A 23,786-nucleotide genomic window follows, 5' to 3' on the forward strand; every position below is an offset into this window, starting at 1 on the left:
TTTAAAAGTAATACAATTTGTATGAGCTGTCCAAGTGCAAGCATTGTTGATTGATTTTAGCCTCTCAATATTTATTGATCTAGTACAAGAAGAGTTAGTCTGAACTATCTATCCAAATTCTGAACATTAGGATATAGTAACAGTTTAATACTAAATACACCTTCTAACAGATACCTACTTATCAGATTACTCTAGTTTGGTAGAGCCTCCAGAATGTTGGTCCATGGTAGAATAGATGTGGGATGCCCAGTCTAGCTTTAGATGCCTCTGGTCGGATCTCTAGGAAGATATTTTCGATGGAGATTGATAACTGAAAGCACAAAACCAAGTTTACTAATTCTTTGTATTGGAGTCCGCCTGTGCCCTGCCCCAGAACAGAGTTGAATCCTCAGGCTTGCTTTGGGGACTATGTTATCCTTCCAAGATGATTGGGGACTAGGCTAGATCCCTTATGGTGACCATAAATTGTACTCCTCTCCCTTAGTATAAGTCAGTGTCAAAGACGTGGTTGTTGAGGTGGGGGAAGAAAATCAAATGTCACTTGATAGAGCTTTTGTCCTTTGTTAGACAACATTTAAGTAATAATAAAAAGACTGGTTCATTAGAATTATGTAACATAAAATAATTTAAAAGAGAGCAGCAGTGTTGGGTGATTAGAAAGAAATTAGAGAGCTACAGTTTTCATACATAGTATTCTATTTTTTAAAATTTTTTTATGTTTTATTTGTTTACATATGTTTACATATTTTTTTTATGTAATCAATTATGTTTTATTTATTTTTGAGATAGAGAGAGACAGAGCATGAGTAGGGGAGGGGCAGAGAGAGAGGGAGACACAGAATCGGAAGCAGGCTCCAGGCTCCGAGCTGTCAGCACAGAGCCCGATGCGGGGCTCAAACTCACAGATTGTAAGATCATGACCTGAGCCGAAGTCGGAGGCTTAACTGACTGAGCCACCCAGGCGCCCCATACATAGTATTCTTGATGGAGTGATTGTAGTGGGTAAAAAAACTATAAAGATGTCTTCACTTTAAACACTGGCTAAAGATTAAGTAATTTTAACTATCCATTGTTAAAATACATATCTTTAGAGAATGGTCCTTGTTAAGCTAACTATGAATGATTTTTCTTAATCTTTCCCTAAGAACAGGATTTAGTAGGAGATAGGGGTAGAAAGAACATAAACTCTGGTTTTGCACAGTTTAATTTTTTTTTTCTTTTGGCTATTGAGAATTAAGTTATACATGTCTCTAGAATTATCTTATTATACTCTTTTTACATTTATTTATTTTTGAGAAACAGAGTGAGACAAAGCGTGAGTGAGGGAGGGGCAGAGAGTGAAGGAGACACAGAATCTGAAGCAGGCTCCAGGCTCTAAGCAAGCTGTCAGCACAGCCTGATGCAGGGCTCCAACCCACAAACTGTGAGATCATGACCTGAGGCCGAAGTCAGACGCTCAACTGACTGAGCCACTCAGGTGCCCCAAGAATTATCTTATTATACTCTTTTTTTTTTAAATTTTTTTTCAACGTTTATTTATTTTTGGGACAGAGAGAGACAGAGCATGAACGGGGGAGGGGCAGAGAGAGAGGGAGACACAGAATCAGAAACAGGCTCCAGGCTCTGAGCCATCAGCCCAGAGCCCGACGCGGGGCTCGAACTCACGGACCGCGAGATCGTGACCTGGCTGAAGTCGGACGCTTAACCGACTGCGCCACCCAGGCGCCCCTTATTATACTCTTTAAAAAAAGTAATCTCCACACCCAACATAGGGCTCGAACTCAAGACCCTGAGATCAAGAGTCACATGTTCTTCTGACTGAGACAGCTAGATGCCCCTTATTCTATTTTTCTTTAACATGCCTCAGCCTTCAAATGACCTTAAGAATATTGCATTATATCGTAAGAGTCTGACTGTGGAAGGAATCCAGCCATATTACAGTGAGTAAATTTTTCATGACTACAGCCCATAGATGTTAAATAAAAAATGATAGCTTCTTGGATTTGATTGCAGTATAAAGTTGTGACTTAGAATACTAGATTCATAGACTAGAGGTGGAAAGACAACAGACAGGACACTTAGTATGAGAGGCAGGAAGTATTTTGCATACTTTATAAGACAGATGAGAATCTTGAGTGGAGTTTTACATCATTTATTAATGGTAGAACCACTTAGTTGAAATAAATTAAGTGTAGAGGCTTCTACTATTTCTCCTTCATTTATTCAGCTGGTATATAGGAGGATGATGGTGATTAAATGAATCTTTGGCTGCATTTGTGCCGGGAAAAATTTATTTGGCAGTCCCAGTCACCGGACAGCACAGCCATAGAAGGTTGTAGCATAACTGAAACACACACACACACACACACACACACACACACACACACACACACGGGGTGGGGGGGGGAGGGGGAGAAAATGCCCATCCCCAGATAAGTGCCAAAGTGTGTGTACCATTTTATATTCCCACTAGCAATGTAGAGTTCCAGTTGCTTGACATGCTTGTCAACACCTGGTGTGCTCAGTCTTTTTAATTTTAGCTATTTGGATGCATGTATTATGATACTTCATTGTGGTTGTCCTGTGTTTTAGCCTGATTCCTAACGTTTGGCACTTTTTCATGTGCTTACTGACCATTCAAATATCTTTTATAAAGTGTCTTTTCAGTTTGTGTGTTTTTTAAAAAAGTTTAAATTTATTTTAGAAAGAGATTGGAAGAGAGAGAGTGTGTGCGTGTGTGGAGGGGAAAGGGCAGAGAGAGAGAGAGAGTGGATCTTAAGCAGGCCTCACGCTCAGCACAGAGCCCAATGCGGGGCTTGATCCCATGACCCTGGGATTATGACCTGAGCTGAAATCATGAATTGGACTCTCAACAGACTGAGCTACCTAGGTGCCCTAGTTTGTGTTTTTAATGGGTTATTTATAGTTTATACTATTGGTTAGTAGGAATTCTCAATATTTTCTGGAATCTTTTCTTGGATATATATTGTGAATATTTATTCCTGGTCTGAAACTTACTTTTTCATTTTTTTAATTGAGATATAATTGACATACATAACACTAATTATGTTAGTTGTTAGATGTACAATATAATGATCTGACATTTGTATAGACTGCAAAATGATCACCACAACAACTCTAGTTAACATCCATCACCACATATAGCTACAGACTCTTTTCCTTATGATGAGAGCTTTTAAGATTACTCTTATAGCAACTTTCAAATATACAATTCAGTATTATTAGCTATAGTCACCACGCTGTGCATTATATCTCCATGACTTACTTATTTTATAACTGATGTTTGTGCCTTTTAACCACCTTCACTCATTTTGCCCCCGACCCCCTCCATTCTCTGCCTCTGGCAACCATCATTTTGTTCTCTGTATCTATGAGTTCTTTTTTTAGATTCCACACGTAAGTGAGATCATAAGTGTTTGCCTTTCTCTGTCTGCATTATTTCACTTAGCATAGTGCCCTCAAGGTCCATCCATGTTGTTGCAAATGGTAAGATTTCATTCCTTTTTGTAGCTGAATATTATTCCATTGTATATATATACTGCATTTTCTTTGTCCATTCATCCATTGATAGACACTTAGGTTGCTTCCATGTCTTGGCTATTGCATAATCCTGCAGTAAACATGGGTGTACATATATCTTTCAAGTTAATGTTTTCATTTCCTTCACTGAGGAACCTTCATACTATTTTCCATATACCAATTTACATTTCCATCATCTGTGTACAAAGATTCCTCTTTTTCCACATCCTTGCCAAGTTTTCTCTTGTCTTTTTGATAATAGACATTCTAACAGGTGGTGAGGTGATATATCATTGTGATTTTGACTTGCATTTTCTGATGATTAGGGATGTTGACTACATTTTCATGTACCTGTTTGTCATCTGTATGGGGAAATGTCTATTTAGGTCCTCTGTCATTTTTTAATTGGATTTTTTAACATATTTTAGATATTAACCCCTTGTCAGATACATAATTTGCAAGTATTTTCTCCCATTTGGTGGGTTGCCTTTTAATTTTGTTGATTGTTTCCTTTGCTGTGTAGCTTTTTAGTTTGATACAATCCCACTTGTTTAATTTTTGCTTTTGTTGTCTTTGCTTTTGGTGTCAAATTCAAAAATTCCTCACCAAGACTAGTGTCAGGAAGCTTATTTCCTATGTTTTCTTTTAGGGGTTTTACGGTTTCAGGTGGTCTTTTCTTCTTCTTCTTCTTCTTCTTCTTCTTCTTCTTCTTCTTCTTCTTTTAGAGTTTATTTATTTTTGAGAGACAGTGAGAGAGCACAGAAAGGGCAGAGAGAGAGAGAGAGAGAGAGAGAGAGAGAGAGAGAGAGGGAGAGAGTGAATCCCAACCAGGCTCTGCACTGTCAGCATAGAGCTTGATGCAGGGCTTGAACCCACAAACTGTGAGATCATGACCTGAGCTGAAATCAGGAGTCAGACACTCAACCGATTGAGACACCCAGGTGCCCCTCAGGCCTTATTTTCAAGCATTTATTTCGAGTTGATTTTTGTGTTTCATTCTTTTGCATGTGTGACTGTCCAGTTTTCCCAACATCATTTATTGAAGAAACTGTTCTTTCCCCATCATATGGTCTTGGCTTCTTTGTTGTAAGTTGTATGTGGATGTGACCATGTATGTGTGCGTTTATTTCTAGGCTCTTTATTCTGTTCCATTGACCTATGTGTCTGTTTTTATACCAACACCATACTGTTTTGATTACTTTAGCTTTTCAATATAGTGTGAAATCAGGAAGCATGATACCTCTAGCTCTGTTCTTCTTTCTCAAGATTCCTTGGTTATTTGGGGTCTTTGGTGGTTCCATATCAATTTTAGGATTGTTTGTTCTATTCCTGTGGAAAATGCCATTGGAATTTCGATAGGGATTGCATTGAATCTGTAGATTGCTTTAACAGTATTCTTCCAATCCATGAATATGGAATATCTTTCCATTTGCTTGTGTTATCTTCAGTGTTACTTTTTAATTTTCTTAACAGTTTATAGAAGAAAAATTTTATTTTGGCAAGATCTAATATATCAACATTTTCTTTTATGGAGTATGCTTTATGTGTGCTGTCCATAAAACCTTTTCCCACCCCAAAGATTTTCTCATACGTTTTCTTCGGTAAGTGTCATGTTTTTCACTTTTACATTTAAGTCTATACCTGCCTCGGGTTAATTTTTGTGTATGGCACAAGGTAATATTGACATTCATTTAATTCCCCATCGATCCTTTGACACCTTTGTCAGCAGTCAGTTGACCATATACATAAGGTCTATATCTGAATTTTCTACCATGTTCTACTGATACATCTATCTTTTTTAAAAAGGTATTTATTTTTGAGAGAGAGCTTGCAAAAGTGGGGGGAGGGGCAGAGAGAAAGAGGAGAGAGAGAATCCCAAGCTAAGAGCATAGAGCCTGACACAGGGCTCTGTTTCATAAACTGTGAGATCATGACCTGTGTTGAAATCAAGAGTCTGACGCTTAACCTATAGAGCCACCCAAGCGTCCCTATATTGTATCAATCCTTGCGCAAATACCACAGTTTCGATTACTGTAAGTTTATAATATGCCTTGAAATCAGGTAGAGTAAGCCCTCCAACTTTGTTGTCTTCCACAATTGCTCTAGCTAGCCTAGGATCTTTGCATTTCCATATAAAATTTAAAATCAGCTTACCACTTTTACAAAAAAAGTTTATTGTAGTTTTTATTGTGATTGCATTGAATCTATAATGTGGATACCAAATGACATCTTAAGAATATTGAGTCTTTCAATCCAGAAATTTGGTATAGCTCTCTATTTCATTTTATTTAATTTCTCTCAGGAGTGTAATTTTTCTTATATATGTTTTGTTAAATTTATCTTTAACTGTTCAATGTTTTTGGATGACGTAAATGATATTGTCTAAAAGTATTTTTATTTGAAATTAGGAATTGAAATTTCAAATAGCAATTGTCTGTTGCTAGTATAGGAAATACAGTTGACTTTTATTTATTGACCTTCTATCCTTTGACCTTTCTAAATTCACTTATTTAAGGTTTTTGTTTATTTGTAGATTCCTTAGGCTTTTTGTTGCCTTATTGCACTGGCCAGAATCTGCAGTTCATTGTTTAAGAGAGGTGGTGATAATGTATATCCCCATCTTAGGGAGAAAATACAGTCATTCATATCCAATATGATGTTAGCTGTAGATTTTCTTTTTTTTTTTAAAACAGTTTATTTATTTTGAGAGGGAGGGAGAGAGACAGAGAGAGAGAAAGAGACCATGCGCAAGTGAGCACAGAAGGAGCAGAGAGAAAGGGAGAGAGAGAATCCCAAGCAGGCTCTGAACTGTCAGTACAGAAGCCGCAATGCAGGGCTCAAACTCACAAACCATGAGATCATGACCTGAGCTGAGACCAAGAGTCAGATGCTTAACCGACTGAGCTACCCAGGCACCCCAGTTATAGATTTTCTTGTAGAAGCTCACATCATAATTGAGAAAGTTCCCTTCTAGTTATTTGTTGAAGGTTTTTAAAAAAAGTTATAAATGGATCTTGAATGCTATCATTTGTTTTTTTACATCTATTGAATTGATCACATGGTTCTCTTTTTTTAATCTAATATGGCAGAATTACATAATGAATTACATTAATTCATTTTCATATGTTAAACCGATCAGGTGGGATGTGTTCTAGGAATGCAAGATTTGTTTAACATTTGAAAATAAATCTCACTTGGTCATGGTGTATTACTGTTTTTTTAGATACTATTAAATTTGATTTCCTAAAATTTTGTTCAGAATTTTTCATCTTTGTTTATGAGAGATATTGGTTTGTAGTTTTCTTGTAATATTTTTGTCTGCTTCCAGTATCAGTGTAATGTTGGCTTTATCAGCAGTGTGAAAGTGTTTTGTCTGTCTATCTTTCCTGAAAATGTTTGCACAGAATTGGCATTTCCCTATTTATGTATTGATAGAATTAACCAGTAAAGTTTTCTGGGCCTGGAACTTTCTTCATGGGATGGCTTTTAGATTATAAATTCAACTGTCTTACTAGATATAGGGCTTTTCAGATTTTCTGTTTTTTGAACCAGTTCTGGTAATCATGTTTCTCAAAATGAAATTTGTCCTTTTCCTTTAAGATTTTTAACTTATTGGTGTAATACTGTTCATAGTATTCCTGTAATAGCCTTTTAATGTCTATAAAATTTATAGTAATATCCCCTTTTGCCATTCCTGATATTGGTAATTTATGCCTTGTCTCTTTTTTTTCTTAATGACTAACTAGCATTTTAACACTTTTATTAATTTTTCAGAAAACAGCTTTTGGTGCAATTGATTGTCTTTATATATTTAAAAAAAATTATTGATATTTGTTCTCTTTTAAGTTTATTTATTTTGAGAGAGCATGAGTAGGGGAGGGAGAGAGAGAGAGAATCCTAAGCCGACTCCACACCATCAGCATAGAGCCTTACATGGAACTCGATCTCACCGATGTGGGGCTCCAACTCATGAATTGTGAGATTGTGAGTTGAGCCGAAATCAAGAGTTAGATGCTTTCTTTCTTTTTTTTTTTAAGAGTTGGATGCTTACCCGACTGAGCCAACCAGGCACCATGATAGTTGTTCTTATTTTTATTATTCCTTCATTCTTATTTTGAGTTTACTTTGCTCTTACTCTTATTTCATTGATTTTGGACTTGACTTCTCTACTGTAACCACTTGAAGATATATGTTTCCCTCCAAGCACTGCTCTAGGTGTATTCTACAAATTTTTAAATGTTGTGTGATTATTTTCAACCACTTCAAAAATATTTCTGTCCCTTGACCCTGAAGAGTGTTTTAATTAAAATTGCAGGATTTCTGTGATAGCTTTTTGTTATTGATGTCTAATGTAATATTTTTAATAAATTTATTTATTTTTATGGGAAGCCTGGGTGGCTCAGTAGGTTGGGCATCTGACTTTAGCTCAAGTCATGATCTCATGGTTTGTGGGTTTGAGCCCTGCATTGAGCTGACAATTTGGCCAGGAGCCTGCTTCGTTTCTCTGTCTCCCTCTCTCTCTCTCTGCCCCTCCCCATCCTGTGCTCGGTTGCGCTCTCTCGCGCTCTCTCTCAAGAATAAATAAATATTTAAAAATAAATAAATAAATAAGACATTTTATTGTTTTAATAAATTTTGTTTTGAGCATATAGTTTGGGGCATTTAGTACATTCACATTTTTGTGGAACCCTCACCACCATCAACTCCGCAAGTTTTTTCCATCTTGCAAAATAGAAACTTTGTATCCATTAAATAATAATTCCCATTCCAGAATGTATATTCTGTTTATATATAATATTTAAAAATGTAGTTTTAAACACTTGAACGTAGTTATAGTATTGTTTTAAATTTCATTGTCTAGGGGCGCCTGGGTGGTGCAGTCGGTTAAGCGTCCGACTTCAGCCAGGTCACGATCTCGCGGTCCGTGAGTTCGAGCCCCACGTCAGGCTCTGGGCTGATGGCTCGGAGCCTGGAGCCTGTTTCCGATTCTGTGTCTCCTTCTCTCTCTGCCCCTCCCCCGTTCATGCTCTGTCTCTCTCTGTCCCAAAAATAAATAAGAAAAAAAAAAATGAAAAAAAAATTTCATTGTCTAATTTTATAATTTCTGTCATTTTGGGTTATGTTTATTGATTGTTTTTTTTCCTGGTTATGTTTCACATTCTCCTTACTTTTTAACATTTCTGACATTTTTTTTGTTTTTATTTTTCTTTATTTTATTATTTTTTTATTTGTCAATATATGAAGTTTATTGTCAAATTGGTTTCCATTCAACACCCAGTGCTCATCCCAAAAGGTGCCCTCGTCAATACCCATCACCCACCCTCCCCTCCCTCCCACCCCCCATCAACCCTAAGTTTGTTCTCAGTTTTTAAGAGTCTCTTATGCTTTGGCTGTCTTCCACTCTAACCTCTTTTTTTTTTTCCTTCCCCTCCCCCATGGGTTTCCGTTAAGTTTCTCAGGATCCACATAAGAGTGAATCCATATGGTATCTGTCTTTCTCTGTATGGCTTATTTCACTTAGCATCACACTCTCCAGTTCCATCTATGTTGCTACAAAGGGCCATATTTCATTCTTTCTCATTGCCACGTAGTACTCCATTGTGTACATAAACCACAATTTCTTTATCCATTCATCAGTTGATGGACATTTAGGCTCTTTCCATAATTTGGCTATTGTTGAAAGTGCTGCTATAAACATTGGGGTACAAGTGCCCCTATGCATCAGTACTCCTGTATCCCTTGGGTAAATTCCTAGCAGTGCTATTGCTGGGTCATAGGGTGGGTCTATTTTTAATTTTCTGAGGAACCTCCACACTGTTTTCCAGAGTGGCTGCACCAATTTGTGTTCCCACCAACAGTGCAAGAGGGTTTCCGTTTCTCCACATCCTCTCCAGCATCTATAGTCTCCTGATTTGTTCATTTTCATTTCTGACATTTTTGATTGGATTATGGGCATTGGTAATGTTTTCCTTTGTGTGTTTGGATTTTGTTGTCTTCCTTTAAAAAGTGTTTGGCTGTGTTCTAGTAGGTAGTTATTTACAGATCTGTGTAGCTTCCTCCCCTTTGGGAGTCCGCTTTTCACCTTCAACTGCTTTAGTCTTGAACCTTGACCTCCGACTCCTACTCAGCCAGACCTTTGTGCCTTGTTTTGGATTTCTCTCTGTGCTCCAGAATATTCCTAAGAGGCACAAGGTCCTAAAAGGCAGAAAGTAGGGCCCACCATAGGGCTTGTCTCAGTTGTTCCCCTTCTTTCAGGCATCACAGTTTTGTGTTGCCTGTTGTTCAGTGCCTAAAAACAGTTGGTTCACATATTTTGTTGAGTTTTCTAGTTGTGGCAGAGCATAAATGTGGTCTCTATTACCTTATTGTGGCTGGAAGTCACCACTGGTTTTAATGTAGTTCATAACACTTTTGAGAATGTGGTAAAGAACATAGAAGTCTGTCAGAGATTCATTTTGAATGCAGGTCTGTGAAGGTAGTCTGATCTTTTCTTCTTGCCTTTTAACTAGTCTCCCCTTGTTTTATGGTAATGTTAGGAGAGTGGAATGATACAACCTGACATATGGAATGGAGATTGGATTTGGAAAGATTCATTCTCATTTTGCCATTGATTTGTGGTATATGTCTTTAGACATACTGAAACTAGTAAAATTTCCATTTTTTTCCTGTATAAAATGAAGGAAGCCTATTAGACTGACCTAAGATCTTAAGCTTTTCAGTTGCAAAATTCTGTCATTTTATATTATATCTATAAATGTCACTGCAGATTGAATTCTAAGTTTTGAAGCCAGTTAAACTGTTTAAAAATGAAGGATCTGGCTTCTGGCTCTGGCAAAGTTTGTTCCTTATTTGATCTAGTTAAATAACAAATCAAGGATGAATATGGTTTTAGAGTATCGGATATCATAGTACAAAGGGCATTCATTCATAAATACTGCACATTCTAACTATCTGGTAAAATGCTATTCTGATATCTGTGAGTTTGCATAGTATCTCGTTTAGAAACAGCCTCCTGCGCAGAGAGGCACAACTGCATAAGTGGTTATTAGTTCTTAATTTCTGTTAAAGTTTATCACCCCAATCCTTTAAAAATTAACTATTTTAATTATGTAAGACGTGCACATAGTTCTAAGTATGAAATGAGCTAAAGATTATCTATAGAAATATGTCTATCACCTTATTACCCCACCCCAAATTTGATGAATCTAGTTTCTGTCTCCAGAGCCCCTTTCTAGAAGTAATATTCCTTACCAGTTTCTTGTTTGTACTAGCACAAATAGCCTGTGCATATCAAAGTATACCTCTATATGTATTAAAATTATACGCATATGCACATGCTGTTACCTACATTGTTGTGTCCCATGTTTTTATTCTTTCTGTATTTAAAAATTTTTTCTATATCTGTTTATAGAGAACTACTTTTCAGCTGCTTTTTTTAAATGCTTGTTTATTTTTGAGGGAGAGAGAGAGAGAGAGAGAGAGCAAGCTCCGGGGAGGGGAGAGAGAGGGAGAGAGAGAATCCCAAGCAGGCTCCACACTGTCAGCATGAGCCCGATGTGGGGCTGGAACTCACAAACCATGAGATCATGACTTGAGTTGAAATCAAGAGTTAATGTTTAACCCTAAGCCACCCAGGCTCCCCTCAGTGGCTTTATATTGAACACCTGGATGCATTATAATTTAACAATCCTCCATTAATGGATTATTTTCAAGCTCTTGCTATTATATACAGGGCTATAATGGATAATTTACTTGTAACTTTTATATTTATCTTAGATTATTATTTGCCTTTTGACTTTATTTATGCTGGGTTTTTGTTATTTATTTTTTACCACATAAAAATTTCAGTTTTTATGTATTTTTATCTTTTAATATTTTATGTTTCTGGGTCTTTTAACCATTCCTTAAAAGACCTTCCTTACTGTAAGATTTCTAAAATGCTCATTTTAATATTTAAATCTGTAATTAATCCACAATTCATTTTGGTATGAGAGGATTCTTTTTTTTTTTCAAGGTGACTACCCATCTATCTTTTTCCCACTGATACAAAATTTCATCTTTATCATGTTCTAAATTTTTATGTATATTTGACTTGTCTCTGGATTCTCTTTTCTTTTTTGTTGATGTGTCTGTATGTTCATATAACAATGCTTTTAATTATCGTAGCATTAGAATATAAAACGAAAGTGTAATGTCTGAGTTGGATTGGTATTCCTTATTACTTATTTTTTTGAATATCTTCCCAGTTTTACTCACATTTTTTTTTGTTCTTTTTAGAATCAAGTTGCCTAATTAAAAATTCTGTTGGTATTTTTTGAGATTGCATTACATTTATAAAACAATAAAATTATAGATAAAAAATTGATACCTTTATGTCATTGAGTGTTTCTGTCCATTATAGACCATCATGTTTATTTTGTCCTTAGTAGTTTTAAAAGATTTTATCATGTAGATCTTGTCCTTTTCTTGTTAACTTGATTCTTAGGTCATTCATCTTTCTTTGTTACTCCCGTAAATGGAATAATTTCACTCCTTATATCTTTAATTTAGATTACTGCTTATATATTTGAAAACCATTAATTTTTATATTAATTTTATTGGTTTTTTAAAAAACAGTTTTTCTAGTTAATTTCTTTGCATTTTCCAGTAATTTAACCTTATTATTTGCAATATAGCTTTACTTTCTTCTTCCCAAGTTTAAACTTTTATTCTCTTACTTAATTACATGAACTGTTACTTTTAGAACAGTGTTGACTTTGTAGTTCTGAGGTTTCCTCATTAAATAAGATGCTGGTTTTTATGTTGGGCTATCTATACATACATATATCTCTATGATGGTGAGGAAGTAGCTCTGTCCTTTTAATTTATTGAAATTAAAAAAATATAAGCTTCCATCCTTTTTTATTGATTACATGTTATTGGTATTTTTAAACTTATGTGTCTCCTTGCTTATTTATGTGTTTCACTTTGATTTCTATGGATACTTCAGATGTATTCAAGTTATTCTCTTTAAAGTAGTCTGTTTGAAAATGAAACCAAAAAAATTAAAGCATAAAGGGTATTTCAGAAATTGAAAAGCAAATAAAATTCACAAAATCCCCAGTAAAGTGTAAATCAAAATATTTTTGCATGTTAAAATATTACAGAATTATGACATGTGAACTTTATTCCATTTTAAGTCCTACATTGACTTTTTTTGGGGGGAAAGAGAGAAAGAGGGAGGGAGGGAGATAGCACGCACAGTCTTGCTGGGGCAGGGCAGAGGGAGAGAGAGAATCTTAAGCAGGCTTTATGCCCAGTGCAGAACCCAATGTGGGGCTTGATCTCACAACTTGTGAGATCATGACCTGAGCTGAAACTAAGAGCTGGACACCTAACCAACTGAGCCACCCAGTCGCCTCACCTATATTGACTTTTTAAGCAAACTTCCTTACAATGCTTAATATGCTACTCTAGGGATTATAATATTTATCCTTAATAATCTACTGAGAGGTAATATGGTACCAACTCACATAAAAAGTGAGAACTTTATTACAGTATAATTCTGTTTATTATGTCCCTGTTTTTTGTGATATTTGTGATATTGCAACATACAGTATAAACCCTACAATATAGTGTTTTGACTTTTGCTTTAAACAGTCATGTGTCCTTTAGAAATTAAGAGAAGAAAAGATATGTTTTTATATTTATTTATTTATTTATTTATTTATTTATTTATTTATTTTGAGAGAGAGAGAGGGCATAAGTGAGCAAGGGGCAGAGAAAGGGAGGGAGGGAAAGATATGTTTTTTCTTTTCTTTTTTTTTTTTTTTTTGAGAGAGAGAGAGGGCATAAGTGAGCAAGGGGCAGAGAAAGGGAGGGAGGGAGGGAAAGAGCGAGAGAGAGCAAGGGAGGGAGGGAGGGAATCCCATGAAGGGCAGAGAGAGAGAAGCCGGGGTCACTCAAAGCAGGGCTCATGTTCACCCAAAGTAGGGCTTGAGCTCTCCCATTGAGGGGCTTGTATTCATCCAAAGTGGGGCTCATGTTTACCTGAAGTGGGGCTCGAGCTCACCCAAACTGGGGCTTGAGCTCACAAACCATGAGATCATGACCTGAGCTGAAGTCAGATGCTGGTTAAGCCACCCAGCTTAAGCCAGTTGAGCCACCCAGGTGCCCCCAAAAAAGTATGTTTTTCATGTTGACTCACAAATTTACCATATTTTCTGTTTTCATTCTTTCCGAAAAATCTGAGTTTTCTTGCGGTATCAATTCAGCTTGAAAATTTTTCTTTAGAATTTTCATAGGGGTGGCTTGCAGACCTCAGTTTTTACTTTTCCAGAAATTATTTTGCCTTAATTTTTGAAGAATTCTAGATGGACAGTTTTTCTTTCAACATTTAAAGATACTGTCTTCTAGTCTCATTTCTTTATTTTTTAAAAATGTTTATTTATTGTGAGAGAGAGAGTACACGTGCACGAGCGTGTGCACTCATGAGCAGGGAAGTGGCAGAAGGAGAGAGAATTCCAAGTAGGCCCTGCGCTGTCAGCACAGAGCCTGATGTGGAGCTAGATCCCAGTTATCATGAGATCATGACCTGAGCCTAAATCAACAATCGGATGCCCAACTGATTGAGCCACCCAGGTGCCCCTGGCCTCATTTCTTTAAAAAAAATTTTTTTAACAAGTGTAGTTGGCATGGAATATTACATTAATTTCAGGTATGAAACAGTGATTTGACAATAGCCTTATTATTTCTTATATGTAATCTTCCTATTTCAAGTTTCAATATCCCATTCTTTCTCAATCAGTGTCCTAAATTTCAGATGAAACACTCGTTGAGACTATGAATTTAACTGTTGTTGTCATTCAGCAACCCGAACAATTAAATTGGGTGTTTGATTTTAGCAAGATATGCCTTGTGTCTATAAGAAATAAAATATTTTTTTAGGGCTGTCATGGAAGCTCAGACCATGACTTGAGCTGAGAGTCAACAGACTTGAGTTTGTCATTTTTCTCTCTGTAAGCACTGAAGTGCATTTAACAAGAATTCATCTCACATCACAGTCCTTACAGTCATCAAAATTGTGGAATACACCAAGGCAGTTGCTTCAGTTGTTACTTTATTATAAACAACTACAGGTGATATTTTGATCAACTGTGATGTTACTGCATGCCATGGGTTATTAGCATCTCATTTCCCATTGGCAAGGAGCTCATTCTTCCTTTAAACCCAAGGACCCAAACAGAGCAATCCCAGAATCCCATAGTTGGAAGTCTCTTTCGACCACATCCTGTAATAATCCTGTATCAGTCTGGGTCCAAGGAGGAGACAGTGATTTAAACATAGGAAGTTTAGTATAAAGAATTATTAAGCTGTGATAATAGTGTGTCTATAAGAGTTAGGAGGATTCTCCAGAGTACCCTAATGTTTAGGGAGAGTACCCAAGAATGGACAAACCTGGAAGGGTGTCCCTTCCTCAGGACTGGGGACCTTCTTGGGCAAGGTGTAGTTGTAGCCTATTGGATGGTAGAGGTTTCTGGTTTGCCTGGGCCGAAGCTGGTCTGCAACTTATAAACAAGCACTAAGCAACTCTTGGGCATAGATAAGCCTTACACTGGTCACCTGAGTCTGGTGACCAGTCCCATGGGAATGCAGATGAACTGTGGTACCAGTCATGCAAGAAGCCTGGAGTGCATGGTGTCCACATTGGTTGGGATATGGCATTGGGAGGGTTGTAGGAACCTCCAGGGGAAGGAGCAAGCAGCAGTTGAGGCATCATTGTGGGCAGGAGGCCTAGAGTGTGCAGCATCTATGTGGAGAGGGCTGCAGAAAAGTAATCACCAGGATGAGTCAGGAGCTATGAATTTGCTAAGGGACTGTATGTTCTTAACACTTCGCTGGGTCAGAGCACCACCAGATGTCCTGAGACCACTGATCCCCAATGCAGCAGTTAGAAAAAATCAATCAGGAGAACTCCTTCTTCTACATTGGTCCTCTGGTGCCCTCTACCAAGAAAGCTCAATATCAGGTTGACTGTAAGGGAGACTTCCATCCATTATTGCAGAGCAGGCATTGAAGGGTGAATTTGAGGCTGAGAGACAATAAGTTAATAACAGACAAATTCATCGTCTAATTCTCAGGTCAGTAAGACACTTTGTGTTTGAGTCTGAGCTGACCCGCACTGTGTGGTTGGGAGTGTTCTTAGACAGAAAGCCATATATATATATGTATATATATATATATGTATATATATACATATATATATATACATATATATATATATACATATATATATATATATATATATGTATGTGTATACACATGTACAATTCTTGCCAACTGCAGTCCTCTTCTTTCAAGGGTTGACTCCTTTCCACCTTCTGCCTGATCCTGGTGGTTATTTTCCTTTAATAGTTATTTTTTACAATTTGTTCATCATTTGTGACATTTATTTGGGAGGGACTCTATTAACCCCTCTGCCATTATTGGAGGTGGAACCTGCATTTTTTTACAGAAAGAAAAATTTAAAGCTGTGGAAGATATTTGGTAGAGTAATTATATCCAGCATATATTGAACATTTACCATGAATGAAATGAAATATGTTATTTTATTTCAACTACAATATTAGGTAGTTGTTATCTCTAGTAGTTAAAAAAATTTTTTTTTAATGTTTTATTTTTGACAGAGAGAGACACACAGGGCATGAGCGGGGGAGGGGCGGGGGGGGGGTACCCAGAATCCGAAACAGGCTCCAGGCTCTGAGCTGTCAGTACAGAGCCCGACGTGGGGCTTGAACCCACGGACCGCGAGATCATGACCTGAGCTGAAGTCAGATACTTCCAGCCAGTCAGACTGAAGTTGGGCTGAGCCACCCAGGCACCCCTCTAGTAGTTTTTCAGATCAAGGATATTGAAGCTCAGAGAGGTCCTTACAGCTAGTATTTGAGTGCAGATATTTCACAGTGCATGTCCCATACTTACAGATGTATGAATAAGCACAAATTTGTTCATAGTGTTGGTATAAGAAGTCAAAAAAGTGTCCTGAGGTGTCTGGCTTGTTCATTAGAATGGCAGCCTCTTAAGTGCAAAAATGGGGTGCCATCTCTTCTTGTTGTGATGAATTCTTATGTTACAGGGAGCATGGTAGATTCTCAGTAGGTGTTTGCTAAATTGGATTTCAATCTAGAACGCCATGCAAATATTTCTAAGTATTGTACTATGTACTTATAAGTAAAAAATACTGTTAGGTTTATAATAGGTCAGTTAATTCTTCTTAAAAATGTATTTTGTTGGTTTACAGATTTATTTTCATGTTCCTGTGTTTTTAAATTAATATTTAGGATATAAGAATGAATTTGTTACATTCAGGACACCTGCACAGACTTCATTTGTAGCATTTATGTCCTTCTTGTCGGAAACCTCATGGAATATAGATAATCAGAATTTAAATAAAATTATTTGTAAAAGGAGAAATGTTGTCCCAGTTTAAAAATTTTTTCCTTTCCCCAGAGTGATCCTACTTTTAATCTAAGTTCACCTGAAAAATATGTGAATGAATTTCTGCCTGAACGATTTGTGTTAGAGAGTAACTAAATAAAAACAAAATTTTGGATGAAAAGATTTTGTTAAAGGCCAGAATGTTTAGTTGTGACCATTTTTATTTTACTTTATTTTTTTTAATTTTTTTTTTTTCAACGTTTATTTATTTTTGGGAGAGAGAGAGACAGAGCATGAACGGGGGAGGGGCAGAGAGAGAGGGAGACACAGAATCGGAAGCAGGCTCCAGGCTCTGAGCCATCAGCCCAGAGCCCGACGCGGGGCTCGAACTCCCGGACCGCGAGATCGTGACCTGGCTGAAGTCGGACGCTTAACCGACTGCGCCACCCAGGCGCCCCATAGTTGTGACCATTTTAAAGATATATTAAGTATAAAGAAAAGTTACAAGTAATTTAAGTGCTCACCAGTAAGTCCAGTAAACATTTTTTCCATCTGATATGCCCTGAGCAACTTTTCACTGTTATAGAAAGTTTTGAAAAATGTGACTTGGAATAATTAAATACTGTTTTATTATATGCAGATACTATAATTTTGTTATGATTTATTTAACTATCTTTCTATCTGGGGTCCTGCAGATAGCTTCTAATTTTCAACATTAAAATAATACATGCCCAGGATTGTTCCTTAGTATAAATTCCCTCAATTATAATTACAATTAGGGCATTGCTCTGATTTTTGTGGCCTTCCAAAAAGGTTTTATTAATTTATATATTCATCAGAGGCATATGAGAGTGCTTATTTTCATTGTGCCTTTGCCAGTGCTGCAAGTTATAATTAAAAAAAAAAAAACTTTGTATTTTTTGTAGGTAAAGAATGGTTTCTTTGTCAATTTACATTTCTTTGATTCCTAGTAAGGGTCACATTTTGCATATATTTACTGGCTACTGTTAATTTTTTGAGGGTAAATTACTTATTCATGTTCATTCATCACCCCTCAAAAATGACTTTTTAAAATTTCAAACAGACTGTGTTAAAAATAGTTTTAATAAGGGGGAATTTTGATAAAACTGTGAATTATTCAGGATCTGTTTTTTCACACTATTCCTCCTCCAGGTTTTCTTACTAACTACTATTTTGCCTTCATGTAGATTTGAAGACAGAAAAGGAAAAGTAGGGGAAAAGGTAAAAGGAGGGAACATATATGAGATAATCAATGTAAAGTTCTTGGCATTTATTAAGTACCTCATAAAAATCCTTAGTATTGCCACTGCTATTGTTATTAAAATATACTTGTTTTCTATTGAATTTATTTAGGTTCCTGCTTTTTAAGATTTTAGCTATTTGGGTTCTGGCAGATCAGGCTTCAGTTCACTGTTTTACTACTTACAGATGTGACTCTGAACAAATTACCTAATCTATCTGAGCCTCAGTTTCTACCTCTGTAAAATGGAAATAAAATGTTTATCTCATAGGTTTCCTGTGAGGGTTAAATGTGGAAATGAATGTAATGTTTAGCTCAGTGCCAGCACATAGTAAGTGATCAGTCATTGCTCGTATTTGAAAATATATTCCTTTTTGTTTTTAAAGTTTATTTATTTTGAGAGGAGAGAGAGTGAGAGAGGGAGAGGGAGAGGGAGAAGGAGAGAGATAGAGAGAGAGAGAGAGAGAGAATATGAACCCGCGCTGAGCGGGAGAGAGAAAGAGAATCCCAAGCACGTGCTGCAGAGCCCCATGTGGGGCTCGACATGGGGCTTGATCTAAAAAAACTGAGATCATGACCTGAGCTGAGATCAAGAGTGGGACATTTAACTGGCTGAGTCACCCAGGCACACCTAAAAAGATACCCTTGACTTGACAGGTTAAATCTCACCAATTATATATTTTCTTATTAAAAGGGTCTTTCTGAAAATTATGCTTCCACCAAAGAAGTAACTTTAGTAGAGGGGATTTTGGACAGTATGGCTTTTTGAGTAAGAAGCATCTTTTGGGAGCATAAGCAAGCCTAAGGGAAGGCATTATGTTTTTGAAAAGGAAGAAAAAATCACTAATACAGAGAAAAATTTTGTGTGAACAATCAGCTGTTCCCACGCTTGAAGCTCTCACCTTCATAGCTGCCCTGTTGTGATGTATTTTGAAGGTGCAAACAAGTACTCAGCAATGACTGCATAGATTGATAGGAGAGGACAAAAAACTATTAAATAATGGCATCATTAGCTTTTTATTTTCCTAAAGCAGGCCCTTTAGGGAAGCGACTTACTAATGAAGCTAGAATGGCTGATTTATCTTAATCTAGGTTCTGATATAATAGGTTATGATTAGTCTCCATAGTTCCCTGCCACATAGTATTGCAGGCTTGAAAGTTTTTATTGATAGAGGTTTCCAAAAGGCATAGGGAGACTGCCATATAAATAATATTTGGCTGGTTAATTCCCCTTCTCCTGAGACTCAACAGACTTCAGGCCTTGGTAAATTATAAGGAACGGAAACAAATGAAAAATGGAGGGGCAAAATCATCATTATCTCATTCCTTGTTAAATAATTATTAATATGGTCTTGAGTAATTTGCATTTTATGGCTTTCAGTTAAAGGCAACTTGTCCAATTCTTTGTGATTTTGTTTGGCTTAAAAACTTACACTTTATCTTGTTCCTTAGATTTCCAGTTTGCTTATCTTCATCACCAGCCTTTTTAATTCTCTACTTTTCTGATGAGAAAATTATAAAAATTTAAAAACCATTGTTCTCTTTTGCCTCATGTTACCTAAATTATTACTTAACCTAGGATAATTTGCTTAAGTGCTTCTTCAAGTTTTCTATCAGTGTATCCCTAAAGACAGAGTTTATTACTGCTTCTTGTGAAGTTTGTCCAGAGCTGGCCGATGAGAGTGGGTGAACTCTTTTTTAAACTTAGTGATTCATATGAATTTTGCATTTTACTTCATAACATGTTGTATTTAATAATAGATGATTCAGGTTACTTTCCAGTGAGCAAAATTGATACTGCAAGAAGATGCACCATGTTTTCCTGTGGTTTGGTTTTCTTCTCCACCACTGCCTCTTTGCCAAGTGGTTTTCATATTAGTTTGTGAAGCACAGAGTGTTGTTTCTGTCTTCTGGGTAAAACATAAATTAGATGGAGGGCCTGCTGGAAGGTTATGGAGCATACTTTGCAAGGGCTTCAACTAGGACTCGCCTTAGATCATATTCAGGCTAGTTAACCTTTTTTTGTGCCTCCCTTAGGTTTCTGAAAAGAGTAGTCATTTCAACAATAGGCTTGGCATTGAACCGTGGCTCTGCTATTTTCTTTGCTCGCTGAGTGACCATGAGTAAATCATCTAATCTTTCTGAGGGTCTGTGTCCTTGCTTATAAAATAGGAGTAATGATGCAGCAGACTCATTGGGCTATTTCGAGGCCCGATGAGACAGTACATGGAAAGTGCCGAGCACGTAGGAGACTCGCAGATACTGCCTTTCCTGCCTTGTCCCCACTGTCCTGCCTTCCCTTTGAGAGCCTGAGAGAGCAGGGCTCATTGAAGTGCCTGAAGGGCGGATCTCTGTGGCTTCCTAGGCCGAGTGTTGTTGATCTGTGCTGTCTGGAAGAGTGTCTTAAGGGATCAGCCTAGCCCCATCCCGGTGATGGTGGCAGTGATGATTCAGGTCGTGTAGTTTTTCCTTTGGAATGGGCTCACACCTTTTTTGGGGGGCTCACACCCTTTTAACTGAAAAATTTCTGTTAGGAAACACTTGGATAACCTGGCTTCCAATAGCATGGAGCCAATCAAAGGGTGGATAAAAACACACCAAGACTCAACTATGAGGTCTCTTGGTAAACGCAGTGGGAAGGCCTCTGTGTTTCCAAATTGTCTCCTCTTTGGATTTCAGAATTGCCAATCCTCATTAGGGTTATAGTGTAAATCTGTCACGAGGTTAACTGAATTATTTATTTTAAAATTAATACCCTGAATACGTGAGAACAGGGATCTTTGGGCTCCTTTTAATGACACTTAGCAGCTTCATATGCTTTTGACATTTTACCTGCTTTGCCTTTTTAGGCACTGGTGATACAGCAGTGAAAAAATAGACTTAGAATCTGTGATTACAGAATTTTCATATTTATATACTAGCTGAGAAGACAGACAATAAGTAAAATAATATATGTTGTGATAAATACTAAGAGGTAAATGCACAGTATTAGGGAATAATAGGAGAGACCTGATTTAGAGAGGCTGGTTAGGGAAACATTCCTAAGAAGATGACTTTTAATATGAGACCTGGAAGCTAAGAAGCATTTAGCTTTGTGAGGAGCCTGGAGCGTGAATTCTTTGAGGTAAGAGAGATACTTTGTGTTCTGTGTGTGTGCTGCCAGAGGGGCTCCAGGATGCAGTACAGTGCTTGAGGTACAGAGTGGTCAGAGAAGAGATTGGGCAGGTGGGCAGGGGCCAGAACATGTAGAAGCTTTATTTTTAGAGCAGTAAGAAGCCATTTGATGGGTTCAATTAGAGAAGTGGCATGACCTGAATTGCATTTTAAGAAGGTCACTCTGGACGCTGGGAGGAAAATAGATTATAGGGGGGACAAAAGTGAAAATGGGCAGATAGGAGTCTACTCTGGTGTCTAGGTCAAATGTGGTGATATCTTGGACTTTGGTAGTAGCGTTTGGAAAGAAGTGAGCATATAGGAGATAAATTTTGGAGATAGCACTGATGGGACTTGCTAATGAAATGTGGTACAGGGCAAAGAAAGAGTCAAAGATGACACCTGTCGGGATGGCTAAAACCAGAAACACAAGAAACAGCAAGTGTTGGCAAGGATGTTGAGGAAAAGGAACCTTTGTGCACTGTTGGTGGGAATGCAAACTGTGCAGCCACTGTGGAAAACAATATAGAGGTTCCTCAAAAAATTAAAAATAGAACTCCCTGAGTAGCAATTGCACTATTGGGTATTAACCCAAAGAATACAAAAACGCTAATTTGAAGGGATACATGCACCCCTGTGTTTATAGCAGTGTTATTTATAACATCCAAGATATAGAAGCAGCCCGTTATATATGTATGTATCTGTGTGTGTGTGTGTGTGTATAGTATATATACATACAATGGAATATTATGCAGCCATAAAAAGGAATGAAATCTTGCCATTTGCAACAACATGGATAGAGCTAGAGACTATAATGCTAAGCGAAATAAACTGGCCAGAGAAAGACAAATACTGTATGATTTCACTAATATGTAGAGTTTAAGAAAGAAAACAAATGAACAAAGGGGAAAAAAGGAGACAAATGAAGAAACAGACTCTTAAGTATAGAGAACAAACTGATGGTTACAAGAGGGGAAGTGGTTGGGGGAGGGGTGAAATAGGTGATGGGGATTAAGGAGGGCACTTATCATGATGAGCACAAATATAGAACTGTTGGGTCACTGTATTGTATACCTGAAACTGATTTAACACTGCATGTTAACTTTGCTGGAGTTAAAAAACAAAACTTGATAATATTAAAAGAAATACATATATGCTGAAAGAAATTCACAGATTGAAGGAAAAGTAGTCAATACCACATGGCAATAATAATAAAAAAAAGAAGGCAAGATGTCTTTGAGGTTTCTGTTTTTTTTTTTTTTTTTTTTTTTTTTTAACTGTATGGAGGGACAGACTAGTGCAGGAGAGGAATGAAATCAAGAGTTCCGTTTAGGACATGTTAAATTTGAGACACCTTGGATAAACTTAAGGGGAGATACCAAATAGGCAGTTCGATATTTGAATCTGCAGCTCAGAGCGGAGGTCAGGGCTAGAGATAAAAGTTAGGAATCACTGGCATGTAAATGGCATTTAAAGCCTTGGAATAGTATGGGCTCACTATGGATCATGTGTAGTTTAAGTAAGAGAAGAGGGCTTTGTACTGAATCCTGTGAATCTCTTGCATTTAGAGCTTGAGCTGGACAGTCAGTAAAGGAGACTGAAAGGGAAATGCCAGGGCAAGAGAAGCAACAGTGGAAGAGCAGTGTCATTGAGGCTGAGAAAGACTGCTGTTCAATGAAGAGTCACAGTCAGATGTGCCAAAGGCAAGTGAGAGGTTGAGTGAGATGATTTCAGAGAAGTGACCATTGCATTTGCCAACGTGAAGATATTGTTGGCTTTGGTAGGTGGTGTCAGTGGAGTGGTCCTGCCAGACACTATATTCATATGAGAGGAAGAGTGAGGGGGGTTTTGAGAACGTTGGGGGTTAGCCAGATTGGGGGACAGTATCTTGGGGGAAGCATAGCTGTGAATGGAAGCAGAGAAATGGGGTGATATCTAGTAGTTTACATGCCTAAGTGTTGTACGTGACTTTATCCCAAACCTGTGAAGCAGGCATTGAAGGGCACATTTTCTAAAGCTAAAGCTAAACCTCAAGCTAAGAGTGAGCTATATGTAGGACCTGAACTTCAGTTTTACCCTTGTTTGTGAGAACATGACAAATAATACCTTCTGCAATCTTTTCAGATTACTCAAATTTTATTATTAACCAAGGAGATATAATGCTTTGTTATTTTAAACCCAAATGGATATTCAGTTCCTCAGTTCTCTTGTAGATTTTCTGTCTGCTCTCTCTGTCAACAATTAAAAGAAGTATTTGAAGTTTTCACAGTAAGTGTGGGTTTGTCTGACTTTCCTCTGTTTTGTCAATTTTTGCAGTATATATTTCGATATATTTTTGGATTGTATTAGCTAGCTTTTGCAGCATGAAAAAGAAGCCTTAGACATCTGTGCAGCATATAACAGTAAGCATTTATTT

The 23,786-nt window shown here is 37.2% G+C and overlaps 1 protein-coding gene across 3 annotated transcripts in view; it reads left to right on the forward strand.

The window, feature by feature from the left end:
• Window positions 1-23,786, forward strand: part of TTC28 (tetratricopeptide repeat domain 28) — a 627,778-nt gene that overhangs the window by 98,128 nt on the left and 505,864 nt on the right. The window lies entirely within an intron of this gene.

Source organism: Felis catus, chromosome D3 (assembly GCF_018350175.1).
Source record: "Felis catus isolate Fca126 chromosome D3, F.catus_Fca126_mat1.0, whole genome shotgun sequence".
Lineage (NCBI taxonomy): Eukaryota > Metazoa > Chordata > Mammalia > Carnivora > Felidae > Felis > Felis catus.